Here is a 24,509-nt window from a genome sequence, read left to right as displayed (position 1 = left end):
CAGTGGTTTCTCCAAAGGTTGCTCTGCTAATGGATAAGTGACAGGATTTCAGGGAGCAAAGAGGAATCTTCTCTAGAATCCACCAGTGATAAACTTCCTGCTCCCCAAGCAATAAAATCATGTGCCCCTAAATTGGTGCCAGATCTCGAGCTACATTCCAGCTTTACTATCAAACCCTTCCACTGGACACCCAGTCAAAATGGCCCATGGACACGGGCCATGGTTCCAGCCTTTTTGCCTTTGTTCACTATATTTTCTCCTTCTGGAATTCCCTGTCTCATTTGCCTCTTTAATTTCTGAGCCATGCTTCAAAAACAACTCAGTTGTCCCCTCCTTCATAAAGATTATCTTGATCTCCCAGGACAAAGTGCTATTTTTCTATTGCGAGCTTCCACAGCACTTTGACTGCAATTCTCTTTTGGCATTTACTCATTTTTTTTTTCCTGTGAATCAAGGTATTTGCATTTATCTTATCTCCTTATGGATATAAATTGCATGAGGTCAAGAAATGCATCTATATCAATATCTATCTATCTATCTATCATCTATCTATCTATATTTCTATCTTCCTTTAAAATCATATTGTCCACCAAGTCTTAAGCATGCATTGTTCAAAAAAATCTCACCTGAGGTTATATAGGTTATGCTTATCCAAGGAGGAATCATAACTGAATTTCAGCTTTATCTCACTCTGATATATCCCTTCTTAGCCACTTCCGCATCAATTTTTGCCTTTCTAAGCCTGTAGTACAGTGAATACCAACTCTTTGTTGATTAAAGAAAACACCAACTCATGTGATTTTTGCAGTCTACTATAGAGAACGTGATTGACATATTTACCTTTGTTATGATTTTATTACTGGACAAAGTTTTTAATGTATGAAAGACAATTCAGGTCTTTTCAAACATAAGGGGTTTATCACTTAAACTAATAGGATAGATAAGGTATAAATAATAGTCCTTGGGCTGGCCCAGTGGCATAGTGGTTAAGTTCGGCACACTCTGCTTTGGCAACCTGGGTTTGCAGGTTCAGATCCTGGAAGTGGACCTCTACTACTCATCAAGCCATGCTACGGTGGTGACCCACTTACAAAATAGAGGCACAGATGTTAGGTCAGGGCCAATCTTCCTCACCAAACAAAATAAAAAAAAATAATAGTCCTTGTTTTACTGATGAAAAGACTGAAGTACAGAGACATTAAGGCATTTATCTGATATAATTATTGGTGAGAGTGAGACTAAGACCAAGGTGATCCAACTTTATGCATTTTTCTGTTGCCATTATAAGTTGATATGCATGCTCTACCACAAACTACACGGAAAAAAATTAATTTCCTCTCTTTATTGCATCATATTGGTAGCATAATTATGGACAGTTAAAATAGAAATGAATGAAAAATAAAAGCAAATAATGTTTCTTAAGTATTTTTATTTGACAGATTCTTTACAGAGATTACAGCGTATCCTTTGAAAAATACTAAGAGATAAACATTGTTACTCCCATTTAGTAGATGAAGAAACTGAGGCTTACAGAGATCAAGTTGCCCAAGATCACATAGCTAGAAAATAGCAGAGCCTAGATGAGGGCTTCTTTCTAAATAGTCCAAAGCCTGAATGTTTGTCATTAATCAAAATGGAAAGTGTAAACCTTGGATCAGTTTTTTGATTCTATCACTTAACTTTGACAAATTTGTTTAACTGTCTGAACTTTATTTTTATCACGTTTAAAATGAGGATAATGGCTATCTCTAATAATTGTTGTAAGAACTTAATGAGATTTAAAGTGCTTTGTTTAGTAGTCCTCTAGCAACAAGGTCACTGATTAGAGATGTGATAATGAGATTCAAAGATCTTCCTGATTCTAAAGCAACTGCTCTTTCAATTATAACTTATAATGTATACTTGCTCAGCATGTCTTTCAAAACATTAATTTTTATTTCCTTCAGAGCATAGGGTTAAGAGTTACCAAAAACTCTTTAGGAATTAAGATTCACTCAGCAAATAGATGATGATTTGGGTGGTGTTCATTGGAAAGTTATTTGCATTTCCTATCTCCTTCCACCATCCTTCTACTACTACCATTTACCTGTGGTGATAACATATTTTCATTTTTTGTTATTATTGAGGTTTTCTTCCAATTAGTTTTTTGAAAGCAGCTTTTACATCCTTGTTCTGTAAACCAATCAAGGAGATTCAACATGGGGATGATAATCATGTAGAACACAGAGGCCCACTTGTCTTGGTCCAGGGAGTAGCTGGATGTTGGCTGCAGATACGTAAACACGACTGTGCCATAGAAAAGTGTGACGCCAGTGAGGTGAGACCCACAGGTGGAGAAAGCCTTAAGGCAGCCGTCAGCTGAGCTCATTCTGATGATTGCAATGAGGATGAAGGCATAGGAGATGAAGATGATGAGGATGGTGCTGAATTCAATGAAGCCACATAGACAAAATAGCAAGATCTTGCTGATGTAGGTGTCTGAGCAAGAGAGGGCCAAGAGTGGTGGGATTTCGCAGAAGAAGTGGTTGATGATATTGGAACCACAGTAACTCCAACTGAAGGTGAGGGAAGTGTGGGCAACTAAACTCACCAGACCAGCCAGGTAAGAGCCCAGCATGAGAGCCAAGCAGACTCACTTGGACATGAGAGTGCTGTAGTGGAGGGGTCAACAGATGGCCACAAAATGGTCATAGGCCATGGCAGCCGGGACATAGCACTAAGCATCCACAAAACCCACTAAGAAAGCAAACTGGGTGGCACAACTGGCGAATGAAATAACTTTGTGTTTTGTTAGGAAGTCAGCCAGCATCCTGGGGACAATGGCCGAGGAGTAGCCCAAGTCCACAAAGGAGAGGTTGCGGAAGAAAAAATACATGGGTGTGTTAAGCTGAGTGTCTGTCATGATCAGGATAATCATACCAACATTCCCCACTACGTTGATCAGGTAGACCAAGAGGAAGACCACGAAGAAGATGATCTGCATCTGAGGGTCCTGAGTGATGCCAATAAAGATAAACTCAGTCACCATTGAGTGGTTTTCTTTATCGATCTCTTCAATTTTTTGTGTGCCTGGACTCAGTGCATTATTTGGGGTGATTCTTAAAAATCTTCCCAATAATTAGATTTTATGACCCTTAGGATAATTCAAATGACTTTGGTGAAGGTGATGATCGTGTGTGCTCTCCAGGTGCCCAGTAAAAATAGGAGAAAGTGTTAGCATCTTAGGGATGGTATATTCTGCTTCTCCAAAGACCTTGATGCTCTGAGGTCATTTATCATGTGGTACCAAATGTTTGACCTGATCCGTGTAATTATCTGTCTTATCAATTAGTAAAGAAGAGCAGTTTTGAGTGTCCCTTCCTTGTTTCTAAAACAAAGCAAATATAAATGCAGATAATGAATAAACATCAACTCTCAGTGCAGGTCGGTGCAAAAAGAAAGATGAAAGACTCAGGGATCTCAAAGTATAATATACCATACCCACATATATACAGAAAGTGAAATACTTGGGACATAGGGTGAGAAATATTTAAAAAGGCAATGGATAATAGTAATTTTTAAAAAGCTAAGAGTGACTGAGTTAAATCTATGCCAGAACACTGAGTGCTTTACACACATTTCATCATTGCATCCCCACAACACTCTATGAGGTAGCTACCACCATTATCTGAATTTCATATCTGAAAAGAACAAGACTAAATATTAAGTAACTTCAACACAGTCGACACCCAGTAAGTAGCAGAGCTGGGTCTGTCTAATTCTAGAGTCCGTTTCACTTTATTGTCTTCTGTGTATATGATTTGGTGGAGGTTAAATCTCTTTATTTTTGTGTCTGCCTTTCTTCTTCCTGTCTTGCCTGTCATACATGGACAAAGAATTAGTCTTTTGGTTTCCCTGATCTTTAGAAACACCCAGAGGTTTGGCATGGGACATGATCAGGGTGAAGCCACAGCTGTGTCTTTAGATAATTCTACTGTCTAACAAACAGGTTGCTGTACAGCTCAGTTCAGAGTTAAGATTCAAGCATCCCTCACTCAAGGGGAATAGAGAGAGCATTATCCAACTCTGTGGTCACACAGGAGCATGCACTTGTTCAACTTTTTTCTCTTTGGTTGGATAAATATCTGGTCCATTGAAGAATTCTAAGAAGGAAGTAGGCAAAACTAAACCAAAACAAAACACAAAGTAATTTAGAAATAAGTAGCATCCTCTACCTAAACCTGAAGTGAGAACTCAGGCTGTATCGACTTTAACTGGTTTCCTGTTTAAGAAAGATAGAAAGCAGAGTAGTAGAATGTGTCTTTCATGGGGGTGTGAACATTCACAATAAGTTGTCTTAAATCCTGGGGCGGTTGACAATAGTGCCCCCATCTCTCAATTTCTGCACCGAATATAATCAACTGCAGCAAAGAAGGGGCTCTAATAATGAGTAATCAACACTATCTATCTGCCCAAGAATTTATAGTTTATAAAGTACTTATATCTACTCTTATTCAATTCATTCTTAATATGTAGTGAATGTGTTCATCATTTCATACATTAGGTCAATTAGGAAACAGAATGAAAAGACAAACCTTGGAGAAATTATTTTAAAAATATATTTTTTGTAAAGAACTGGTATCTATCATATATAAAGAACTTTAAAACTCAATAAGAAAACAATCCAAGAAGAATGGGCCAAAGATTTGAACACACACTTCAGCAAAGAAAATATATGAATAGCAACAAATGCTTGAAAAATACTCGGATCAGTTGTAGTAAGGACATACAAATTAAAATAAAATGGGATGTCACTACACATCTGTTAGAATGATTAAAATTTAAAAAGACAGACCATACTAAGTGTTGTCAAGGAAACGCAGGAACTGGAACTTTCAAATAGTACAACTGCTTTGGAAAACACTTCGGCAGTATAAAATTAAGCCTACACATATCTATCCTATGATCCAACTGTTCTAAAACACCTGGGAACAATCCAAAGGCCCATTCTTAGGTGGCAAGATAAACAAATTATAGTGTGTCCATAAAATGGAATACCACTCTGCAATTAAAAGGAATAAACTATTGACACATGCAACACAATGAATGAATCTCAAAATAATTAGGCTGAGAGAAAACAGCCAGATAAAAGAGTATATCTTATTTGATTCCATTTATAAAAATCTAGAAAATGTAAGCTAATCAATAGTGAAAGTAGATCAATGATCGCCTGGGTAGAGGTGTGTGTGAGGAGGAGCAGGAGAGAAAGAGTACCAAGGAGCATGAGAAAACTTTTGGCGGTAATGGGTTGATTGGGAGCATGGTTTCATACATATATCAAATCATATCAAATGTTATACTTTAAATTTATTCAATTTATTGTATGTCAGTTATACCTCAATAAAGCTGTTAAAAAATAGCAAACTATTTTCACCTCCCCCACTTCAGCTCATTCTCACTACACATGAATGAATATATCACTTTATAGGTTATATTAATGAGGAAACAGAAGCTTTGGGTGAGGGGTTTTGCAAAGTCACACAGTTTGTTAGTTATTTTGTTAGTTGCAGAATCAGCAATTGAATCTGGGACTGGCAATTTCATATATAGTGCTGTGTTTTTTTCCCCCACTTCTTCACATAGAAGTTTGAAAATAATTCACCAGGAACAAAGAAAAAACAAAAGATCTACCACAGTCCTTGCATTCCTCCTCTGTTCTTCCACTTTAGTGAGAGAGTAAATAATCCTGTTGTTGACATGGGAGGGAGTCGTTTAGTCCAATCTCATAATTTTATAGATGAGGAAATAGACCCAGACACCAAGTTTGCAAATGCAGAGGTGATACTTAGAGGAAAATGAGACGCCTGGTAAGAACACGGCACAGGGCGTCAGGACGAATCCACAGCTGAGTATGTGCTGATCAATTCATTGTGCTCAGTTAGAATATGTGATTAGAAAATCATTCTCTCCTCCCTGACAGAATCAAGGTTCCAGCTAAATGAGGAAGGATATGAGAATTATTTCACCAATTATAAAGCACCCTGCCTGTTCTCTCTTATAGTGTACAGACAAATCCAGGCTTTGCCACCTACTACTATTGATTTCTAGCACACTACTTATCTTCTTGGAATCAGTTTTTTATTTGTTGAATGAGATTGATGCCTACCTTAATAACTTTCAACAAAAAATTGGTTAGAATATACATACACACACACACATAGTGCAGTCATTCAGTGACTGTGATGTCCTAAGTGCTCAATGCATTTGGCCATTGTATGTGAGTATAGATGATTTAATTCGGTAGATGCGTGCACACTCATAACTCCCAGAAAAAAAGATGTTCAATGCTTATTCCGTGGGGTGATGAATCACGGACTGCCTTAACCTTTAGGAAAAACGTGGTTTTAATTCTACAGCGCTTCTATTAAACAATAAAACAAGTAGAGATGTAGCTATAAAATTCAAAATCAAGGCTGATTAAGACAAAAGAAAAGAAAACTTTTATATTTTTCTTTTTAGTCTCGTGTAGCTAAAAGTCAGCAGATCTGACTCTTGAAGAAATGGTACAATAGTGAGTAGATAAGCATATTCCACAGTTACTAAACTTGGATATTTCTAAAAGATCAGCAAAAGTATTGCCTTACAGAAGCAGATACAGGCCAAATATATTTTAGATTTCTAAGTATTACCAGCTTTTGCACGTTTATAGGAAAGGAATACTGGAGTAAGAGTCTGGAATCCTGGCTGTAGTTTTGTTTTTTGCACTAATTAACTGATGAATTGCTGTATTAGTTGCAGTTTCCTTACCTGTGAAATGAATGGTTTGGAGAATAAAAACTCTTTGGAACATTCCAATTCTAGTATTTTCTGAATTCAGACTTCTTATGAGATACCTAAAATCCAAACCCATCGTCCATTTCTCCTTTTGAAACTTTAAAATGGCATGGATCTGGTGTCAAGCAAATGCATGCTCAAAGGAGCACTGGGCAGTGTGATGCTCCACTCCCAGTAGGTCACATCTCTTTCTCTTTCTTTGCCAAATATTGACCTGTGACTTGAACGGTTTTCTACCTGTTGGTGGGGTTGACTGTCTCCTGTTCTCTCAATGAACTCTACTGAACGTTATTCTGAGAAGAATCCAATGATGATGAACCACTCTGATAGTGGTCTCTGAGCTGCTTGCTCATCCCACCTTTGCTCCCTTGTGCAGGAGGTATTTCAGTCTCAGAGTCACAAGTAATCCTCAGAAGAAATATGATGAAATGCTTTCTGCACTCATAGGAGACCCAAAGATTTGATGAACTGTCATCCCCTGAGGAATTTCACTTTCTCCTCCTTAAGCCTTAATGATAAAAGAAGGAAGCACAGGGGGATTTCCAGTCACTCTGGTGGTGATGATTGAATCAACCATAAGTGCTACAGGGATATTTTTACCAGCCCAAAGCTGCCTTGTTGTTGTTGTTAGTGCCTGGAGTCGATCCTGACTCCTAGGGACCATGTGCACCTCAGAGCACAGAACCCTGCCTGGTCTTTTTGCACCACTATATCAGACAATGCTCTGCTGCTATTCATAGGATTTTCCCAATTTTTTTGGAAGTGAGTGGCCAGGTCCTTCTTCCTAGTCTGTCTAGTCTGGAAGCTCCGCTGAAACCTGTCCACCATGGGTGACCCTGCTGATTTTTGAAATACCAGTGGCGTAGCTTTCAGCGTCATAGCAACATGCAGCCACCACAGCATGACAACCAACAGATGGGTGGTCTGGTTCCCAGATCTGGAAACGAACCCAGGCTGTGGTGGTGAGAGCACTGAATCTTAACCACTAGACCACCAGGGCTGTCTCAAAGCTGCCTCTATGGTGTGATTTTGACAGTAATTTAGAAAGATCTATTTTCTGATGCCTGCAACTCCTTTCAAAGAGGCTGATTCTTTCCATGTTACATCTATATACATTTATATGATTATATTTATTTAACTTCCATGTTGCATATACCTATTTAAACTATCTTAATACAGTGTAAGGGACATGTGTCTGAAATTTAACATCACAAAACAAATTAATGAGATTTAAGCTTTTTTGAGACCATAGTTTGGTGAACAGGGAAAGGAAACCAACAATTTTTGAGAAGATTTATTTGCTAGAGACACTGCAGGGACTTTCACATGTGCGATCAATTGAATCTTCTGCTGATAATATTATTGCCTCTGGTTTCAGATGAAGTGAATGACTCACTGATTTAGAGATGAAGTGAGTGCGAGTTATTTAATTTTTCCAGGACCACACAACTTAGAAATGGTAGGGATCGGTCCAGTGGCTTAGCAGTTGGGTGCGCGCGCTCCACTACTGGCGGTCCATGTTCGGATCCCCGGCCCGCACCGACGCACCGCTTCTCCCGCCATGCTGAGGCTGTGTCCCACACACAGCAACTAGAAGGATGTGCAACTATGAGGTGCAACTATCTACTGGGGCTTTGGGGAAAAAAAAAGGAGGATTGGCAATACATGTTAGCTCAGAGCTGGTCTTCCTCAGCAAAAAGAGGAGGATTAACATGGATGTTAGCTCAGGGCTGATCTTCCCCACACACAAAAAAAAAAAGTGGTAGATTGAGAATGGAAACACTCATCTGTCTGAGTGTGGTGTTCATGCTTTTTCTCCTTTGATAAGAATCGTGAGAAGACTGCCATTCATAAGGCAAAGATTCTTATTCCAGGAAGATATCTAGGGTAGCTTACCAAAAAATTTTATTTTCTTATCTCATGTACATATTTGTAAGAAAAATAGGGTGAAGGAAAGATAAAATTCAAACATTAAAAACGAGATTAAGTTAGTAAAAAATATGTGTGCTTTACCTTTATTTAATTTCAAGAGATGGCATGCAACTTTGTTTCAGCTTCCTGTTGTATAAAGAAAAACAAAAATGGGCAGTTGTAAAATCTCCCTACCTATACAATTTTTTTTAAAAAGCCACTTAATTTGGAAATGCTATATTATTTGAGAGAAATTTTCCTTCTAAAAAAAAAGAGATTCAAAAATAAAATCATTGAAGTTAATAAAAAGAATCTTTGTGATACCTTTCTCCGTTCCTTCACTTTCTGCCTCTGTATGTCCGGAAACATAAAGTGGGCTCCTATAGACAGCATGTAGTTGGATCTTGTTTTTTTTCAATCCAGCTACTTTAATTTTATTCTTAAATCTCATTTTATGATGAAAAGTTAATTCCTAATAACACTGACATGTTCTTTTACCTATAATACTTGTTTTCTTTTTCATTTTTTTTTTTTTTGTGAGGAAGATCAGCCCTGAGCTAACATCCATGGTAATCCTCCTCTTTTTGCTGAGGAAGACCAGCTCTGAGCTAACATCTATTGCCAATACTCCTCCTTTTTTTCCCCCAAAGCCCCAGTAGATAGTTGTATGTCATAGTTGCACATCCTTCTAGTTGCTATATGTGGGACGCGGCCTCAGCATGGCTAGAGAAGCAGTGCGTCGGTGCACGCCCAGGATCCGAACCCAGGCCACCAGTAGTGGAGCACACACACTTAACCGCTAAGCCACGGGCCGGCCTATAATATTTGTTTTCAAGTCAAACTTTGGTTTGAAACAAATATTTGTCTCTCATTTGTCTAGCTGCATAATAATCCATTGTGTGGATGTACCATTGTTTATTTATAAAGTTTCCTGTTAGACATTTGAGTTGGTTCTGATCTTTTGCTATTAGAAGAAAAAAATACAATAATAAATAGCCTAACGCATATGCTTTTTCCTTCTTTGACCAGTACATCACCTGAGTGGGTTCCTAGAAGTTGGATTGTTGGGTCAAAGGGAAATTTAATATGCAACTTGCTAAATATTCCAGTTTCCTTCCAGCTATGTACAAGAGTGCTTATTTCCCCACAGTCTTTTCAATAAAATTGGTTGTCAACTATTTGTATTTCTCATCTAAATTTACCTACCTATTCTCTCTCTCTCTCTCTCTCTCTCTCTCTCTCTCTCTCTCTCTCTATATATATATATATATACACACACACACACATATAGGACCATCTAAAATTTGGAAAATATTCTCTGAAGGTAGTCATAATTTGCATTTTTTCTCATTGAGAATAATATACCAGTTGTAAATTTTTTGTCTCTCAGCTCCAAATCCATCCACATTTGCCTTGCTTTAGTGATATTGGACCTGGACACTATAAACACTTCCCCTTTTGCAGCTGGACAATATTAAGCTAATCAGTGGAGAACACTGGAGGGACACTGCGGAAGGAAAAGGCTCTCTTTCTAATACTGATGTCTTCTTTCCCTGTTACTCGATGGCATGTAGTAGCCAGTAGCATGTGGGATACCCAGTGGTGCTCACCCTTCATAAAGGTTGACCAGCACTCCCACAAGTAGCTTCCCATCAAGTTTCATCAGCACACCAGAGGTGACTTTCTAGTAAGTCTTGCTGGCACCCCAGGGGGTGGCTACCCAGTGAGTTTCAGTGGAACCCTACTGAGTGGTTTCTTGTTTGGCAGTCCTGGCCAGGGAATGTCTCTGCCATATAGCAAGCTACAGCCACACCCAGTACAACCACCTCTAAAGGAGCCTTGGAGATGGGGTCCTCTTCCAAGTTTGTTCTCCCTTGGTGCTCTGCCTCAGCCCCAGAGGTGGTAGCTGCTCCCTGTATCTGTTCTTCCTGTATACTTTGGACTTTTCCTGATCACTTGATAGTGAATCCCCTGTTGCCAGGTAGTAAGTCTTTATATTAAATTTTATCTGATAGAATTACTGTGTGGTTTTCTGTCTGCTAGCTGGATTCTGACTGATATAAAGGTTGAATATATTTTCAAATATTTAAGGGCCATTTGCATTTCTATTTTTGTGAAATGTTTATTCATATTTTGTGTCCATTTTTCCAGGGCATGTTTCTTACATAATTTGAATTTCTTCACAGATCTTTTTCTTATTAACTTTTATATTTTTTCTATATTGGAGACATCATCTGTTGGTCTAGTATATAAGGTGTAAATTTTCTCCAATTTATCATTTGTCTTTTGATTTTCCTAAGAAATTTATCATGCAATAGGTTTCCTTTTCTTCTCTTTCTCTTTTTTTCTTTCTTCTTTCCTTTTCTTCCTTTATGTTGTCAAATTTATCAATTTTCAATTTTATTATTTCTCAATTTTGAGTTCTATTTATATTCAAAATTCAGCTGCAATTAAATTTAAAATTGGTATATTTGATAAGATAAAAAATAACTGTTAAACAGCCCTGTATTCACTCTGAATTCTCAGAATACTGCATGGAGATCAAATTGCATCCTAAGTTCTGATGATCCCCATCCTGGTGGCAGAGAGATATAGCATCATCTGGTATCTCTTTGAATGACACTCAAGCTGGGATTAAAATGAGTTCTCTTCTCATTCCAAAGCTCTTTGAGAGTCCCTCCTTTATAGCTGGGGTTGACTAGGACCTACCACCTATACTGCCCATGGTTAGTTACTCCTTTGTTGCCCAGTGGTCTCATTCCACCACTCTGTTATCACCTAGGGTCCTTACGTCCTGGGTCCCTTACCACTGGCCTCTTAGTGCCACATGACCTTTCTTCCAACCTCCATCCCTATTCCAATTCCACACAATTTAATCTCATTTAATTTATAACAGTTTGTTCCTATATAGTAACTAATTCACACTTAATTGAGGAAGAATTGTTTACTTATTAAATAAATCTTCATTGTTTGCCAATTACGTTTCAGACTCTGTGTTGATAGGAGCTTTCTGTATTTTCCCTCCAAGGTACCAATTAAAAGTAGGATATTTAAGACTTAACCAAAATAAGAAAAATATTGTCTGAATTGCTAGAGATAAAGCAAGACATCTTTTAAGTCTCTGTCCCCCAGCACTTAGCGCAAATTGCATTGATTAAATGATACTGAGAGAAAAATGAATTAGAAAGTCTTCTCAAAATGGCATAGATAATGCAAATGATCATCAGATATCCATTAGTTTGTTTCAGAATCTGTGTTTTCTACATTGAAGATCTATTTGGGCAAATGGGGAACCCAGTAAGTCTCAATGTAGGCTGCATAGGCTGATAACTATTTCTTACTCTGGACAGTAGGGAATAGTGTCAAAGTGGGGAAACTCTTATTTATTAATCATGTATCTATTTTCATTCAATGCAGCAATCCACAGTCATTCATTTATTTTGTCCATAGGCTCACCCTATGAGGTAGGCATTAGTATTCTCACTTAAAAACAAAAAAGCCGAGGCGCAAAGAGATTTAGTGCAATGTCTAAAGTCCCCAGTCAGTGAGACACACAGCCGGGATCGAAAACCAAGACAGCCCTGTTCTCCCTGCACCTCCTCCCATCAGCCCTTCCCCATGATCCAGGGAGCATAACTTCCTATATGGACACAAAGTCCTTAGAGCAGGCAGGACCAGAGGCAGAGCTGCTATCTCTCTAATAGCTAACCTGCTATTTTGTGGATTTTTCAATAGTCCCAAGGGGACCAGGCCACCAAATATCAGAGGAGACAGAAGAATGGTGCTTAGCGGGGATTAGGAATATGGAACTGAAAATTCGTTCATCACTGGGCCCAGGTGTCCCGAGGGTAAAGAAGAGAAATATGAAAGGGACATGTGATTTCCTTAGTTTCAGAGGGAAAAAACAAGTAGATTAAAATGAGGTGACAAGAGGGATGCTGTCCCCGGAGACTAAGGAACAAGAAATATATCCTGTTTAAAATAAGTCAGGATGCTTACTGCAGAGTCTGGTCTAGAGACTCTACAATTGGAAATAACTGCAAAAACCATCACAACTGCACTGCAGGGATATATTGTTTATTTTGAAATGTTATTTTACTCTGATTTAACAAATTGGGATACTTATCTTTAAGGAAAAGTAAAAGAAAGTTACTCTGCTGAATGCAGAGTAACTCTCCTACCACAGGGAAGGTGTAAAGGGTTTCAGTTTTCCCATCTCTGTTAACGGATGGTGTCTAAAGTCCATTCCAACTGTGCCTCCTGCTTAACCTGGGAGAATTAGAGTGAGTGCCTCCTCTAAGAAGGCTTTATTTACTTTGTTTCTTTTTTGCTGATTTTAGGCACTGGACAGGAACAAGCAAAGGGATCAAATAGAAGTCAAGCAGTTAAGAAAGGTAAGAAAAAGCTATAAAGGGTTTTGCCCATGTAACTTACTGACCTAAAAAATAATTCGCAATCTTGTTAATTTCTCCAATCACCCATAGGCCCAAAGTTCTGAGAACACTGAATGGCTAGAAAGTATGATAAATAAATACTCTGTTGTTTTTTATTATTATAAGATTTGTAAATCATTAGGAGAAATAAAGGCAGCAATAAATAATGTGATTTTCAGGCCTTTTTAAACACCAGATTTTTCAGGAAATCTCACTATTATTTTCACAAACTCCTAGAAATTAAAAACCCAGATCAAGAGTCTCTGGACTAGAGGATTGACTGCAAAATCTCACCAGGGGTAAGGGTATTCCTGCAGAGAAGCAGAGAAATATATTTGACAAAGTAGAGGGGAGGAGAAAACATGCAATTCACAGCACCAGATGTAAAACAAATGGTATTTTGCTAATAGTGCAAATTAATGAACATGAATTCTACAAAAGAAATTTTTAGTAATTGTAATTATATTTTCTCTTAAGGAAATTTTTTAATGTAACTAAATGTATTCTAGCACATTAATGAAGCTCTGAGAATTACAGTATCAACTGCTCTGTGTATTAGTGCTCACATCTGTTACTGAGAAAGTCATTCTAAATTACCTCAAGTGTTAAGAGACTAAGAGTTGCATTGGCTGGGTATAAATTAGACTCCATTAGGCTAACTCTGTGATTCTGAGAAAGAGTCACAAATCTTTTGTACCTTTTATGTGCAAAAAGAGGATTAAAATGTTGTCTATCTCATAGGATTTAAATAAAACACTGCAGGAAAAAATACTTAGCACAGTGCTTGTAGAGCATAGGAAATGCTCAACATATTTTAGTACTTGTTACTTTTACTCATCATTACCTTTCTTTGTGTGTCTAGCACACACACAAAAAAATGTCTGTGGCATTTTATTTTTTTCACTATTTCTGATAAAATAATACTCTTAGGGAAACTTTGTGGTTGAGGATGGGAGAAAAAGATCCATTCCTTATTTTTACTTCCTTTCTGGAGATGCTGTTCTTTTGAGGCTCAAACAGCAAGATTATTCCAAGGAAGAGGACCTAGGCTGTATATTTGTCCAGTGAAACAGGGAGAGAGTTGATGTAGTGTTGAGGAACAACAAATAATTTTGCATCAAGAGACCTATGTTCCTGCTCAGGATTCACCACCAATTATCTGAGAAAGCCCTATACTTCACTGACTTCGTCTAACAAAAGATGATCTTATTAATACTCTTGGGATAATATCTGCTTATCTCCTTCACTGATTTGTGGTGAGGCTCAGATAAGATAATAGGTGCAATAACACTTTGAAGCATTATAATACTGTATAAAAAACCCAGGTTTTATTCTTGGTTGGGATGTTGAGCCCCTATTCCAACGGAAACTAGATGGAGCAGAGCATGGATAGGCACTTCTGTGTACGGCAGTGTCTGTGAGAACGGAACCAGTTCCTGCCCGCTCTTCTCCCCAGTTATGCTCAGTAGATCTATTCTCTCCAATGTTAGCACAGCCATTGTGTTACTTTGGTCCTATGTTTTAATTTTATACAGTATCAAATAAATTTCTCCAGTGAGTGATAAAGGATTTAACACTTTGTCTGAGCTATGATTTGACAGGTAGCCTAGTACAGTTTTATCTATTGCTCGATAATCTGAAGTCAAGGAAGGGATAGGGGATTGGAGTGAAAGGGGAGAATTCCACTGGAGCTGTTGCTTAAACTTTTCTTTGGAAGACGTAGGCTGGGCATCTATTTTGAATTTTCTTTTTCCTTTTCTTTTCTTTTTTTTTTTTTTTTTGGCCCTGTATTCAGCTTCATTACACATTGCAAGGGGTGACTCTTATTCCCACTTAGATGACCTGGTGGTAAATTATTCCTCCAATTCAGTATGGTGGCTGGAATATTCCATGTGCTGCTGCTGGTGTTTTCTGGTTCTGTTGTGATCCTGTGAATCAGAGTGTTAAGTAGGGGTTTCCACTGCCGTGGCTTGTTCTATTACTTTCATCTGGAATGTCTACTTATTCTTACAATCTGATTCTCTAAATATTGGAGGGAGTTATTCAAAATTCTTGATACTTAACTGACACTTTTTTTTTCCTGTAGATGCAGATGCTGGGAATTAGGGCAAGGTTGGAGCCATGCTAGCTGCATGGGACCATCCTCTGTCTCTCTCCTTGGTCGTCAGTTTTTCAAGTTCTCCTCTCCCCCAGGAAATTCAATTATTTTCTTCTTGTTGGACACTGTTGATTAATTTTGCTAACTTTCAATAGTTTTTATACATTCCATTAGTACTGCGGAGGAATAGTCAGTGGTCTGAATTCACTTCACCTTCTTGCTCCAGAAGTTGTGTCTAGAAGGCATGTTAATAAATCAATTAATTTATTTATCACCAATAAAGAAGAGAAATACATCATAGAAATAAGATCCTGTAATTATTCGACAAACGGCTAACGCGAGCTTGGTCTTAGTTAATGGGTATGAAGCACTTATTTCAAGGTCATTAGTTAGTAGATAGCACACCTAGATCTCAGGCACAGTCTTTTGATTTGACAAGTCCAGTACACGTTTTACTATGTTTTTCACGTTGCACTCTTCTGTTAGAATTTGTATGCATGTATGTCAGTAAAAAGATGTTTATAGCTCTGTCATGTATTCATGTGACCAAACGCCATGTTCTGTCTTCTCTCTTATTGCAGCTCAAATGATCGGATATATGAAAGAAGTCCAAGGCAGGAATCAAACAGAAGGGAGAGAATTTTTCCTCTTAGGACTCTCAGACAATTCAGATCTCCAAGTTGTCCTCTTTGGATTGTTTCTGTTAATCTATGTGGCAACCATGGTGGGTAATTTGGGGATGATTGTGTTAATTAAGATTGATCCCTATCTCCACACTCCCATGTTCTTCTTTCTCAGGAGCCTCTCCTTTGTTGATGCCTCTTGCTCTTCGTCCGTCACTCCTAAGATGCTGGTGAACCTTGTGGCTGAGAATAAGGCCATTTCTTTCAGTGGATGTGCTGCCCACTTCTACTTCTTTGGCTCCTTCCTGGGGACTGAGTGCTTCCTGTTGGCCACGATGGCATATGACCGCAATGCAGCCATTTGCAATCCTCTGCTATGCCCAGTGCTCATGTCTGGGAGAATTTGCTCCTTGCTAGTCACTACTTAATTCCTAGCAGGCTTTAGAAATGCAGCCATACACACAGGAATGACTTGCAGATTATCATTTTGTGGCTCTGATAGGATCAACCAATTTTACTGTGACACCCCACCTCTGCTCAAACTCTCTTGCTCTGACACCCACATCAATGGCATCGTGATCATGTCTTTCTCTAGTTTTATAGTGATCAGCTGTGTTATGATTGTCCTCATTTCCTATCTGTGTATCCTCATTGCCATCTTGAGGATGCCTTCATTAGAGGGCAGGCACAAAGCCTTCTCCACTTGTGCCTCTCACCTCATGGCTATCACTATATTCTTTGGGACAATTCTCTTCATGTACTTGCGCCCTACGTCTAGCTACTCAATGGAGCAGGACAAGATTGTCTCTGTCTTTTATACGGTAGTGATCCCTTTGCTAAATCCTCTCATCTACAGTTTGAAAAATAAGGATGTGAAAGGGGCCCTAAAGAAGATCTTACAGAAACACATACTGTAAAGGCGTGTTACACATCATCCTGTTATGTAGAAGAAAATATATTTTCATATTAATTTTATTGTCTGATTGCTTAAGCTTTTTTTCTGTGTTAAAGTAGATTGTTTAAAATGAGGTCTGCTTCTTAATCTCTTGGTGTCTTAAATGTGTGTCAATAGGCCTATATGATGAATCAACACAGTGGGGGAGGGTAGTATCTGATAAAGCAACAAAATAGTTGAAATTGGCTGATCTGGGTTTAAGTTTTAATTTTAGTATTTAGCTTTTCTTAATCTTAGTTTTATTATAATATGTTGGTGTCTTTGATTGGGATCTGGGCAAATAGACTCTGAGACTGATATTTATGCAGGAGGTTTATTGGAGAGTGTTTCCGGAACCATACCTGTAAGGGAGTGAGGGAATTGGGTAGAAAATGTTGAATTGTGATGAAATTGCAACACAGTACTCAACTGGTTCCACTTGGAGCTCTGGACCTGAGGTGAGCCTTCGGAGATATCCTAACGTGTGAAAAAAGGGCCAGGTATTTGTGCCTCCACAATGAGCAGTTTGGGATATGGATTACCCACCGGGAAGGGGTGTAATCTTGGGCATGGCAATATCTTTCAGCAGGGACATTCCGAGAACAGAACTCAGCTGTGAAGTGTCAGTTGCCAATTCACTTGGAAGCCGAGTAAATACTTCAACCCTGAAAGGCAAATATGGGTAGTATACCACAGCATCCATTATAAATAATAACACTATTTCACTCACATGGATGTCAAGGGTACCAAATAAGATACAAGAAAGAGTCTTATCAGGTGTTATAATAATATGGGTACCACAGCAATTAACAGAGCAATAGTTTACTGACTTTTTGAATTAATTGGAATATTTTGAGGGTAGTAATCATGTACTTTAACGTTTTAATCTCTACCTCTCATAATCTTTCAGGTAGTTTTCAATAAACATTTATCAAATTAAATTATCTATTTATTGCTCATTGTAGTGGATTGGGGGGCTGTCAATGTTGGAGCAGAGGGGAAACAACCTTTTTTGATGAGACGGGATGTTGAAGGAAGCCTAATGTTTTGGAATCAGGTAAATGTTTACTCCTTATTTCTTTCCATTCCACTATCCACTGCAGACCATGAGGGAGAGCACCAGTGCCCTTCATGCTGCAAGTGAGACCTCCTCACCCTTGAAAAATTTGTTAGAGACCACAAAGGAGGGGTTAACTCATCCTGTCCACTCTGAACTGTCCTCCCATCTCCTTATAACTTCCACTTTTATCTGTTAACCACAGTTTGTCTCAAAGACATTCAAGACTGTATCATGGCTGGCATCCTCCTTTATGTTCTCTTTCATTTTGACTCATCTACTGTAGTATCCATGCCTTACCTGCTTCTTGTTTCACCAATCTAAGAAAAATGGCCCTTTATCATTATTCATCACTACTCGCACATCAACATTTCACTCATTGCCCAACTGAGATTCCATGGCCCATCATATGATGACTCATTCTCAATCACTCTCAATTCCGTGGTTCTACTTTCTCTCCATTCTACTCATCTAATTAAATCCCAATTCAGTTAAACTTAATTGTTTATTTTCTCTGTCCTCCACTTAGGCTGCTTAGTGCAATTAGAGAACATCCCCCAGTACTTCACTCTGTCACTGATCTTTTCTCATACTTCATCCTCCAAAATATAAACAATTAGATAACACCATCCCCATCTTATCACCTCTAAATCTTTATATATATACTTTTCATCCCACCTGTCATAATGGATAATATATCCCTGCTTCTACCTAAGACCAGTTCTTTCACAACTTTGGGGCTTTCCGTGAACTTTACTTCAGAAATTATATCTCTACTCTCCCTAAGCATCAGTTTCTCAAACTCTAGTGGAATAGTCTCATCTGTTTACAAACAGCATCTGGTATCACTCTTCTTAACAATTTCCTTGGCTGAAAGTGCCATCCAGTCACCAACTTATTTCTCTGCTCCCTTTACAATTAATTTTTTCAGAAGAACTGTCTCTAGTCATTGTCTCTACTTCCTCATGCCCCATAACTGTTCTGATTGTATTTCTGTACCACCCCTCCTTGAACCAAGGACACATGAGACTTGAACACTACTGCACGCAAAGGTAGCTCTTCTACGTTACTTTTGCTTGCTATTTCAGGAGGATTACCATGGTTAATTCCTTCAGCTACCCAAAATAAAACCCCTTTGTAGGTTTCTATCTCGCGTCAATCTTCCGATTTTCCTTCTCGCTCCACTGCCACATCTTCACAGATAACTTTGCTGGCTCTTCATCCTCATCCTGGTTTCCAAATCTTGGAGCCATAGAATTAATCCTTTACATTGGTTCATTGGTGCACTGCTTCTCCATCTGCACCCCCCTCTTAGGTGATCTAAGAATAGTGCAATGATTCCAAAATGCTTAGCTCCAGCCCTGACCTCTCACCTGAATTCCAGATTAGTATATTCAATTGACAACCTGATGTCTAGGGATTTTTGGACACATAAACGGATTAAGAATTTAGCTTTCTTTACTTAGTTATTGTACTCATACACCTATAAAATAATGACAACTTTTGTACTCGTAGCAGGGTCTGTATCTTAGCATCATATCTATATGTCATTGGGCTTAAAAATGCCCTTTTCCATGTTAAGTTTTAAATGGTATTTTGTGTTATACTTACTTAATTTGTGTAATACTTCCAAGAAAATGGACACCCTTTATATCTTTATTTACTCATAATTCATTCAAAAACTGTTCATTGATATACAAAATCTGCACTTATTTAATGTATATAATTTGACGAATTTGGGCATATGCATACTTCAATAAAGCTGTTAAAAATACTATTAATGTTCACCACCCAAATACTAATTACAACCCATCACCACACACATGTGCCGAATTATCCCGTTCGCCCTCCTCCCTCCTCCCTTCCCCTCTGGTAACCACCAATCCAAGATCTGTCTCTATGTGTTTGTTTGTTATTATCTACTACTTAATGGCGGAGATCATACGGTATTTGACCGTCTCCCTCTGACTTATTTCACTTTGCATAACACCCTCAATGTCCATCCATGTTGTCACAAATGTCTGGATTTCTGTAACATGTACTGGAGATATAACAGGTAAGAACACTGACAATGATCTCATGTAACTTATATTTGAGTGAGGAAGAATTTATTGTTTATACCAAATGTGCATACATATATGCATAGATGTGTGTGTGTGTGCGTGTTTAACATGGATATGAGTGGTGCTTTGAAGAAAAATAAATCAGGCAATAAAATAGGGAGTGGTGACATCAGAGAAGAGCTCTCTGTGGAAATAACATTTGGGCAAAGTCTGAGTAGGGATAATATCATATGAGTGTCTATGGAAGAGCATTCCAGCTATACTTACAGTACATACAACATCCTTGAGGCAGGATTCTTCTTAGTTTGTTAAAGGAATAGTAAGGAGACAAGTATTGTGGACCAGAGTGAGCAAATGAAAGGAGGGAAAAAACTGTATTCAGGAAGGTATTTGGAGAAAGTGGCAGATCAAACAGTTCATAAATAGGTTTTAGACTTGACTTTATCTTATCACTTTGTAAGAACTGTTTCTCCCCAACTCCAGACTGTAAGCTGCATGAAGGAATGGACAAGACTCATTTTGTTGTCTACTCTGCCAGTACCAAGGATACTGTCTGCTCCCTAAAACAAATTCACTAAATATTTGTTGAATGAATTAACTAGTGAATGCAATGAGAGCTGTATTCTAGTAGAAACGAGTAGGGATTATATTTTAAGTGGAATTCTGAAATTTGGAGGCAGGATCTGACCAATCCTGTACCATTTAATTCAAGGTTATGCTCAATGGAGTCTCAGGACCTTGAAATAGTTTCTGCACTTCTCTAAATGCCTAATTTACTCTCCAGGGTATAAGTGGTTCACTGGAGAGAATGTAGTGCAATTATCAGTGAAAAATAAATGCATGTTTTAATTTTGGATTAGCTCATTTCAAGCTTTAGACTTTTTCTCAAGAGAATGATCACAGCCTTAATAAGGCTGACTCTCTGCCTCAGATTCAGAAGCAGTTTCTACTCTTTGTGGAATTAATTAACCATGCCTTAATTCTGTCATAGCTGAATCCTTTATGACACGTCCATTTTCATCAAAGCTATAAATTGCACATTGTAAGACAGAAAACTTGTATTTCTCCAAAACCAATAAATAAAACAAAATTAAACTAATAAACACCTCTACTTCCAGTGTATTTTTTAAGGACAAAAGGTAAGATGATTTAATTTATCTCAAAGTGTTCAGATATAGAAAGTTTCCCAGAGGAACTCAAAAAACATTCAAGTACTTTAGACTAAACATCTCAATTGGAATATGTCTGAAACACTGAATTTCGTGTTACCAACTAAATGAACATGGATTTTTTTTAGAAGACAGGGATTTAGGATCACTAATAACAGACAAGAATTTTATAGAATGTTCAACATACTCATATACATACATACAGAAATGTATGTATATATGTATATCTATAGGTATATATACATATGCATGTGTGTGTGTGCAAAACAGGCAAATTTAAGTAATTTTAGAAAGAGTGCCAAAACACTTGGCATATTTAAGGCCCTCTAAAGGTCATTAGATAAAATAATTTTATGCTCTTATATGCACAATTTTCAGCCTTCATCTTGTGTGTGCTTATGTTTGTGTATATATATATATACACATATATACACACATACATTTCTGTACATACATACATATCCATAAATATATATACATACATAAATATGTACACACATATATAAGATCATATGTATCATATAGAGTATAATTTCATTTATGTCAATTTATATGTTTATTACATATATAATGCAAGTATTTGTATATATATACGCATAAAGTAGAGCTCTATAAAATGGCTGCAAATTTTTAAAAGTGGTTATTTTGCAGGGTAGGATTTTAGCTGATTTTTGAGATTGAAAGATCAGTTGAAAGACTTTTGCAGTCATCTAGGTGAGAGATGTTGTTGACTCTTGGGCCTTGGTGGTAGGAATGAAGGTTGTAGGAGGTAGTTGGATTATTGATATAGATGTTTTAAAGGTAAAAGCCAACATAATTATTTAATCAACTGGTTACGGAGTGTATGAAAAAGAGAATATATTAATTTCTCCAATATTTACTTATCTGTTCATTTAATTTAATCTAAGCAAATGGAAGCATAGATTTGACACTGACTTGAGACAGGGAATACTTGTTTGCAGTAAATCAAAAGAGGGCACGAGGAATTTAGTTTTGGGTTATGTTGAGTTGCTATTTAACATTCCTGTGGAGATATGAGTAACCAGTTTAATTGTAAGTCTGGGGTTTGGAAGAGAGGTCAGGGCTGGAGATCTTAATTCAAGAGTTATAGGTATATAGATGGTATTTAAAGCCATGTGACTGAATAAGATCACCAAGGTAGAGTGTAGGTAGAAAAGAGAAGAAGATCAAGGACTGAACTCTTATCTACTCCAACCTTAAATGTCAGAGAGAGAGGAGGAATAAGCAAAGGAGTCTGAGAGGGAGCAACCCATATGGTAGGAGGAAAACTCAGAGTCTAGTGTCTTGGAAGATAAGAGAAGAAAGTCTTTCAAGGAATACTAAGCAATCAACTCTGTCAAATGTTATTGATAGATCAAAAAGATAAGCACAGAGAATTGACCACTGGATTTGCCAAAATATAAAGACCCTGATATCTTTGGTGAGAGCAGTTTCCATGGAGTTATGGGGTGAAAACCTGATTAGAGATGGCTTAAGAGAAAACAGGAAAAACAGAATTGGATACAGAAAATATATTCAACTGTATCAGATTTTTAATTACCATGGCAAATGCAAGGAAATTGGATGATAATTGGTGAAGGCAGTAGGATCAAGGGAGGAGAGGAGAAAAGTTGGGAGTTACGGTAGGATATGGACAAATAGGGGTTGATCATCAAAGACCTCACACACACACACACACACACATATTCATTTTTAAATAAAATAGTTTACTGAGTTTACTTACAGAATCTTGTCATTTTTTTACTATAATAAGAAAGTAAAGATGTTTATTATACATGTTCTCAGGACATCTTAAGAGGTAATCTTACCTATAGCAGAGAATGAACTATTTGATTTTTCTGGTATTCTTTTTGTACAATTTATTTCCTTGGTTTCTTTCTTATCCTAGGAGATGAACTATCCATTCTGAGAGAAAAGTATGAGAAATCACACAACAGTGACTGAATTTATTCTCCTGGGATTCAGGGATCATCCAGAGCTACAGTGCCTTCTCTTTATGGTGTTCTTAGTTGTCTATACGATCACTGTGCTTGGAAATCTTGGCATGATCCTATTAATCAAGATTGACTCACGTCTCCACACCCCAATGTAGGTTTTGCTCAGTAACCTGTCCCTTGTTGACTTCTGTTATTCTTCTGTTGTTACCCCTACTATGCTGGTGAATTTCTGGGTGGAGAACCCAGTCATTTCATTTAATGAATGTGCCGTGCAATTCTTCTTTTTTGGTTCCTTTGCTGGCATTGAGGGCTTCCTGTTGGCAGTGATAGCCTATGACCGTTACATGGCCATTTGCAAGCCTCTCCTTTACACAGTCACTATGTCCCCCCATCTTAATGTCCTCCTGGTGTTGGCCACATACCTTGCAGGCTTCATGAATGCTGCCATTCATACTGGCTTCACCTTCCAACTGTCTTTCTGCCACTCAAATGTCATCAACCACTTTTTCTGCGACATTCTACCCCTCCTGAAACACTCTTGTTCTGACACATGTGTCAATGAGATTGTCATGTTTGCTTTTGCCAGTTTTAATGAACTGAGCTGCCTCCTGACTCTTCTCATTTCTTATCTCTACATCCTCATTGCCATCTTGAGGGTCCATTCTGCTGAGGGGAGGCACAAAGCCTTTTCCACCTGCGCTTCCCACTTGATGACGGTCACCATCTTCTTTGGCACAATCCTGTTCATGTATCTGCGCCCCAGCTCCAGCTCCTCAATGGACCAAGACAAAGTGGTATCTGTGTTTTACACAGTGGTCATCCCCGTGTTAAATCCTCTCATCTATAGTCTGAGAAACAAGGAGGTCAAAGCTTCCTTAGGTAAAATTTTTAATATAACCTCTTATTACTTTTGTACTTAGAATCATCAAAGCATGAGATTAAGGACTTTGAGGGAACTTAGAAGTGACCAAACCCACCTCCACTGACCCTGGACCCATTTCAGTCTGTCATGAGCTTTCTTTTTTCATTTATTTTTTTGATAGTGGAGTTGGACCAAATGTCCTAAGCATCCTGGGGAATATGATCACTCTGTAAATCCTACTTATTCCACAGAACTTCTATGCTTGAAAATAAACAAATATCACATTTCAACTCCCTGTTCAGAGGTATAAAACCCAGTATAAAAGCAGCTGAAAGAGAAAATACTGAGTGGCAGGAGGAATGACTCCATTTTGTCCCCCATTCGATGACTCTCTTATTGGTTGGTTGTGCATGTAACTGACAGAAGACAGGTGATAGGGAGTAGACTGAACTAGAATATGGCCAGAGGACTGAAACATGGCTTAGAGACTGCCTCTTGTCCCCAGTGAACTAGAGAGAAACATCAGAACGAAATCCTGGTTAGAAGTGCTGAAGTCAAGTGTTTCTAATCTGGACAAGTGATCTAGAC

The 24,509-nt window shown here is 38.0% G+C and overlaps 3 pseudogenes; 2 read left to right on the top strand and 1 right to left on the bottom strand.

Moving 5' to 3' along the window:
* Positions 1-1,374: 1,374 nt before the first annotated feature.
* Positions 1,375-6,889, bottom strand: LOC131403131 (olfactory receptor 5AR1-like; annotated as a pseudogene).
* Positions 6,890-15,435: 8,546 nt separating this feature from the next.
* On the top strand, positions 15,436-16,803 carry LOC131403088 (olfactory receptor 5AP2-like; annotated as a pseudogene).
* A 6,237-nt stretch (positions 16,804-23,040) lies between these two features.
* On the top strand, positions 23,041-23,979 carry LOC131403089 (olfactory receptor 5AP2-like; annotated as a pseudogene).
* The last annotated feature ends 530 nt before the right edge of the window (positions 23,980-24,509 follow it).

Source organism: Diceros bicornis, unplaced genomic scaffold (assembly GCF_020826845.1).
Source record: "Diceros bicornis minor isolate mBicDic1 unplaced genomic scaffold, mDicBic1.mat.cur scaffold_55_ctg1, whole genome shotgun sequence".
In the NCBI taxonomy this organism is placed as follows: domain Eukaryota; kingdom Metazoa; phylum Chordata; class Mammalia; order Perissodactyla; family Rhinocerotidae; genus Diceros; species Diceros bicornis.
This window is presented reverse-complemented; position numbering and strand designations above follow the sequence as displayed.